This window comes from Passer domesticus, chromosome Z (assembly GCF_036417665.1).
Source record: "Passer domesticus isolate bPasDom1 chromosome Z, bPasDom1.hap1, whole genome shotgun sequence".
NCBI classification, from domain to species: Eukaryota; Metazoa; Chordata; class Aves; order Passeriformes; family Passeridae; genus Passer; species Passer domesticus.
Window position 1 is genome coordinate 33,405,221 of NC_087512.1, and position 6,762 is coordinate 33,411,982.

Below are 6,762 nucleotides of genomic sequence, written 5' to 3' on the forward strand. Positions count from 1 at the left end.
TTTTTCCTTTCCCAAAAATTGTTTGTGAGGATATTATTCAGTAAGTGATAAACTTACTTCAAAGCTGAAGTGTTAGCCCCTGATAGCAATCAGAGATGCAGCCAAAATGCTATGCTTGCCTCATGACTTGAACACTCTGGAAAGGTTTTATGACAGAGATGGTTTCTGTCCCTGGTTTTGGTTCAGACAGTTGATACTGGTTAGTCACAAATGGTTCAGGTTTCAGTCAGAATTTGTCAGTAGGTGCAGGGAGGTCTCTAGTTCTGGGGAACCTCAGAAAAGCAGCACTTGGTTTTATGTAAACATCAAAAGTCCAGATGCTTATTTGAATCGTCCACATCTGTTGAGTCTGCAAAACTGGGCTGGATATTTAACTGGGATAAGTTTCCCTGGAAGATTCATAGACTTCATAGCTGAACTTGAGGCCAGAAATACCAGAGCTTCTTTTGGTATTTAAGTACTTTTTATTCCAATGCTAAATAGGAATGTGCTACATTTTATGATTGGCTAAGATATGCAAAAATTTTAAAACTTTGCAAAAATCCAGACCTAGTGAACAGACACTGTGAAAAAAATGCTCAGTAAGAAATGAAATATCTAGTAGCAATTTGTGAAGAAAAGCAAAAATATATTAGAATTTGGATAGTTTTTTCTTTATCTGAAGAAGAAAACTCGATCTACTCTTTTTCACCTTAAAATCTTTGATGAATTATTCTTTGTAAAAAAATAGAAGAGTACCATTATTTTAAAATTTTTATTCAGCTACTTGAAAGATAGTGTTCAAATTTAGGATTTGGAGAATACTTTTTCCCCCCAGTCCCTCTGGTACAGGAACAAGTGCAAAACAACTGTCTTTGCACTTTACTGCAAATCTTGCACAATTTTAAACACACAAACTGAGGTTCTTGCAAATTGCATTCTGAAAATATAGCACATTTATGCTTACAGCACTATAAGCAATGACAAGATGTTTTGAGCAATCTGTTTTCTCAAAATAGATTAACATCTAGCACAATCTGCTCGTTGACACCAACGGTACAAAAACCCCCAGTGTTTTGTGTCCTCCTTCAGGACATTGCTTAGGCAATAGGCATTCACTGCCTATGTCATCATGAAGGATGTAGTACACTTCTAGAGCTGCTGTTCTTTAGGAGAGACATCGGGCTCCACACAGCTCCGCTGACAATCAAGCAGTAAAAATACAGGCAGCAATTGAGGGTCCTTGTCAGCATTTTGCTCTTTGGTCACAGAACACAATACATTCAATCCACTTTTAAAGGTGATGGGTGAAAAACTACCTACTACATTTGTCTGCACTAAACTAGCCATATATTTTGGAAGACACTACTTCCAAAAACAGCCACAGAAATCTTCACCAGCACAAAAGATTTGCTAAGAGCTAACACAACATTTTTGTGCCTGCTGCTCTTGAACATTTACTGAGGAAATACAGACTTTTCCACCACAGGTGAAAGTACCAGGAGATTCCCCTTTTGTGCAGATATTATCAAAATAATATCAAGTTTGTGCATAGTGTTAGTACTTTCACATTCACATTCTTCTAGAAACTACCAATTAAATATTCTTCTAAATTTATTTGTAGCACACTTTGTTCTGCAAAGCACAGTTTTTATTATCTGAGAGAGCAAACCCAAACCTCAGGAAACTGAAACTGAGAGTGACCTATGATTTTAACCTTCAATCAACATGAACTATGCGACTGTTTTGTTTTGCTGGGTTTTGCACATTATAATTGTATTTACAAAGAAATTCCTTGAAAACATATGTTGTGTTGAATGACTGTATGCAAACAACTTTGGAACTAAGGAACTTTGATCTTTGACTTACAGATTACAGGGCAAAGGTTAAAATCATGAGCTTTGTTGTCCTGTTGGCAGCAATTCCTTTTGAAGCTTCCTGCTTCCAGTGAAAGTGATATAGAGTATTATACACAAATCTCAGTCTTTGGTTGTGTTTGTAAAGGAAAAAAATGCTCTAACTTTTATTTGATCTAACTTGTATTTGATCAACATTCTTAGATAATATGAGCAAGAATCTGACTGTTCTTAAATATATATACATATATATATATAAGTGAAAATGGAGCTATTCTCAAAAGACTTATTTGCATGCATAGGTAATGTGGAGAGAGAGAAGCTTGCTGGCTATTTGCAGATTTACATAAGGCAATTTGGTTGTTGTGCAGGCAACTACTTCTTTGTGCAAGATGAAAGCCCTGTATAATAATCCAGGTTAGAAAAATTTGATATTAAGAGATTCTGTTGAATACTTATACATTGTCATTCCAATGGGTTGTAGACATTTCATAACAACTCTACTGAAATGAGACAAAAAAATATAAAGTTTTTTTTCGCTATAATGGGAATCCACTATGTGAGACTTTACACTGCCATGAACATATTTATATTGCCTTTTACATAAAAAATAATTAAGTGTGCTGAAAGAATTTACTGAAATCTTATAATATCAGGAATTTTGAGTGCCCTGGCAAAGTGGAAACTTCACAGTTACTAAAATCATAAGACTGGGATATTTTCTTACCCCCAAGCAAAGCCATAAACAGCATCTACTTCTTAGGATGGTGTCTGAGACAGACCTTGCAGACTAAGACACAGAACAACAATCAGTGGTGTGAGATTCTTTGATTGGCAGAAATCTTGTTTACATTTTGCTAAAGAATTACAGCTGTTTCATACAATGGATAATAAATGAGTTGGACAAAACAAATGATTGTAGCAGTCCTGTCCTGCTCCACCCAAACTCCTGGTATTAATTATCTGGTCTCTTGTAGCATGTCAGTCCCATTAACTTGAGCTTGGGATTTTTGTGTGCAAGTCTTTTAGACCTGAGCAAACACACTGGTGACATAAGCAGCAGACAAACAAATAACTAGAGTGTAATTTTCGGAGAAGTTGTGAGTAATCAAAGCTTCCTAACAATCTCTAGTTTGTTCCATCTCTTTTAATCTGACATCTTCTCAGCCCCATAGACTCTCTCACACCTTTATTTTCCTTCAGCATAGAATGTTACAAACACTAAATGCCAAAATAAGGCATGAAATGTATCCCATTACAACTATTTTCTAGCAAGGTTTGGCTACTGTTTTACTGCTGAATTTGATATAAATGCCTACATGGCAAATACAGCAGTTTTCACTGATTCTGGCTTTGCTGTGTATTTTCCAGCATGTGTTTTCTCATTGTGATGGCTGGGTGCCTCTCACAGGAGCCCCAGGTTGTAGAAAATCCTTGTTTATACAAAGCTCAAATGGAAAAAATCCAAGCTGCCTTCTAAACACTTTAAAATAGCACTTTCTAATGCTTCCTATGGGTGATGTTGACACATTTACAATGTTGATTTAAAAGGTAGAGGGAACACAGTTTTTTCTGACACCCCAAATGTGAAGTTACTGGCCCACCCTGTCACTGGAGCCACACTGAAATGGCTGCCAGCAGATCTCAAGTGCCAGGTACATAAAAGTGAGCAAACAGGCAGACAGTGACTTCCATGGTTGTGAGGAAAACCTTTGAAGTCTCCTCTACTTTCTGGCCCTCTAGGTTGGAGGCACATTCATGAACAGTGATCCTGCAGGTCCTGAGATACTTGGTTCAACAGTTTCTGAACTTTCTGTGAACCATTTTACCCCAGTTTTGCTAAACCAAAATACAATCTAAAGATTTCCTTCATTTCTTTATCTCATCCTTCATTCACTGTTTTTTGTTGGAATTAATCTGACTGTAAAGCTTTGTCAGTCTTCAGAACTTCTAATTTCTCAATCACCTGGTCTGACATGATCCTGATTTTCTTCAATATTTCATCTTCTACCCCAGGGAAATTTATGTCTGTTCCTGGCATTTGTCTCTTATCTTCCTTTGTGAACACAGAGGGGAAGAATTAATTTAATTTCTCTCTCTCTCTCTCTCCCTCTCTCTCTCTCTCTCTCTCTCTCCCCCCCCCCCCCCCCTCCTTTCTCTCTCCCTCTCCCTTCCACAGTGAAGTCTTCTTCTGTCAATAAATTACTCCTGCCACATCCTGGAGGCCAGCTATCTCTTCTTTCTTTCAGCCCTGTATTTCTTATGGGTATGTTGTTTGGTTTTGGTTTTTTGTCTGTTTGTTTGTGGGATTTTTTTGTGTTTTGTTTTGGTTCATTTGTTGGTTTTTAACATCTTATAAATCTTCATATCAATAGCAAGATATATTCTATTTTTCGCATTGAAATTTTTATTTTGTTTTCTTTCCTCCATTATTTCCATTCCTTTCCATTTCCTCTCACTCCTTTCTATAGTCTACCCTGGACTTGATCTTTTAAATTTTTCACATGTCCTTTCTTCACCTTTGATTAGTTTTCCATTTCCTTGTTCTTTATTAGGTGTTGGCAACTCAGTAGTGTAGGTGGCATTTTACTTTTTTTTCTCTCCCTTCCCTCATCCCTAGTCCATGCTGAACCACAGCCCAGAATGATGTCAGGAGAACATTTAGACACCTTTCCAAGATTTGATACTGACCACTCAGCTCATTAAAGGTCTTACAATATATTTTGCAAGAACGGGTGCATTAACCCCCTCATTCTGGACCAATTCCAAATGCAATGATTACTTACTGCCTTCTCAGACTCCCCTTACAGTTTCAATGGGATAGATTAATCTTTACTTGACCTGTAGCATAGCATTACTATCAGTACCATTTTCCACACCAAAGGTGGCAGAAGGGAGGCTATTTTTCTGTTACAGGAGGTTCTTTTCTAATTTCACAGTGCAAATTTTTTTGAAAGGAAGTGCTGCTTTCCCTTCTTATTCCATTTTTTCATTCCAGTAATTTGTAGACAGAATTCTTGCATAGTCAGTGTTCAGCCTGTAGGCAGTACTTCCTTCCTCCTCTTTTTCTCCATCCCCACATACACTGCTTGAAAAGAGATATTCTTTTTACACTCTCCTCTTACCCAGTTCAGATGATATGTAGGTCAGACTGCTTGCATCCATCACAGCAAAGTCATCTTCAGACAGCAATTCTTGCAGTGGCCTCTAGTTACATGTATTTAAAAGCAACTTAATATTCAAAGAAAGCGTTAAACTCAAAATATTCATCCCATGATTTCATGTATCAAGCAAGTGCTTGAAGAGGTGAGGGAAGAGTAGGAGAATAAAACTCACTGGGGTGTAAAGCTTGTGTTGTCAGTCCATATAGTATAAATGGAAGCAGCAAGCTGTTTCCTCAGAATAGGTGTTTGAGAAAGGCTTTGTGAGTGACAAGAACCAGAGAGAAAACACTTCTAGGAGTGCTGAAAGCATCCCTCAAGGTTGAGAGTGAACTAATAAGGAAGCAGTTTATTTAGGTTCAATTCCCATGACTGGTTTGTGACCTTTATGCTCTTCTTTATTGTTCTAAAATAAATGGACAAAAGAGTTCCTTTCTGAATTGCTGTTGTTACTAACAGCCACATTCTGTCCACATGGCTCCCACCATGATCTGACTGGACTGTAACAGCTGACTGGCACCAGATGAAGAAGTCTTCTATTACAAATTCCTTGACTTCCTTTTCACTTGATTCCACTGTGTAGCATTTTGACTTCTGAGATGTTGAAAAAGGACTAACTTCATATATTTTTTTCCTTTTTTACCTTTTTCAAACCTTCCTGAACACAAGACCAGCTTTTCTAGTCTTTCCTAGCATTATCTAAAGTATACAAGGCCTTTACCTTACCACTATCCATGAATATTCATTTTTCATCAGTTTTTCCTCCCCTTCCCTATGGCCTTTTATCTTCAGATTTCTCTATTTTCCAGTTGCTCACACACCTTGTGACTTTATTCCCTTCTGCTGTTATGTGCATAACACTACTTCTATAGATATATCTTTGGACCCTCCTTCCTCCTAGACTGAACTCAGCATTACAGTTGCTTCTGTTACTCATTGTATATAGTTTCCAGACAGTCCTTTTTGTCCTTTGCCTGTACTGATTTTGTGTTGTTTACTTTCCTTCCTTCCTTCCTTCCTTCCTTCCTTCCTTCCTTCCTTCCTTCCTTCCTTCCTTCCTTCCTTCCTTCCTTCCTTCCTTCCTTCCTTCCTTCCTTCCTTCCTTCCTTCCTTCCTTCCTTCCTTCCTTCCTTCCTTCCTTCCTTCCTTCCTTCCTTCCTTCCTTCCTTCCTTCCTTCCTTCCTTCCTTCCTTCCTTCCTTCCTTCCTTCCTTCCTTCCTTCCTTCCTTCCTTCCTTCCTTCCTTCCTTCCTTCCTTCCTTCCTTCCTTCCTTCCTTCCTTCCTTCCTTCCTTCCTTCCTTCCTTCCTTCCTTCCTTCCTTCCTTCCTTCCTTCCTTCCTTCCTTCCTTCCTTCCTTCCTTCCTTCCTTCCTTCCTTCCTTCCTTCCTTCCTTCCTTCCTTCCTTCCTTCCTTCCTTCCTTCCTGCCTTCCTTCCTTCCTTCCTTCCTTCCTGCCTTCCTTCCTGCCTGCCTTCCTTCCTGCCTGCCTTCCTTCCTGCCTTCCTTCCTGCCTTCCTTCCTGCCTTCCTGCCTTCCTGCCTTCCTGCCTTCCTGCCTTCCTTCCTGCCTTCCTGCCTTCCTTCCTGCCTGCCTTCCTGCCTTCCTGCCTTCCTGCCTTCCTGCCTTCCTGCCTTCCTGCCTTCCTTCCTGCCTTCCTTCCTGCCTTCCTTCCTGCCTTCCTGCCTCCCTCCCTCACTCCCTCCCCGCCTTTCCCTCCCTTCCCCCTCAGAAAACAACAATTAAAATTGGCAGCACAATAGAGTATGG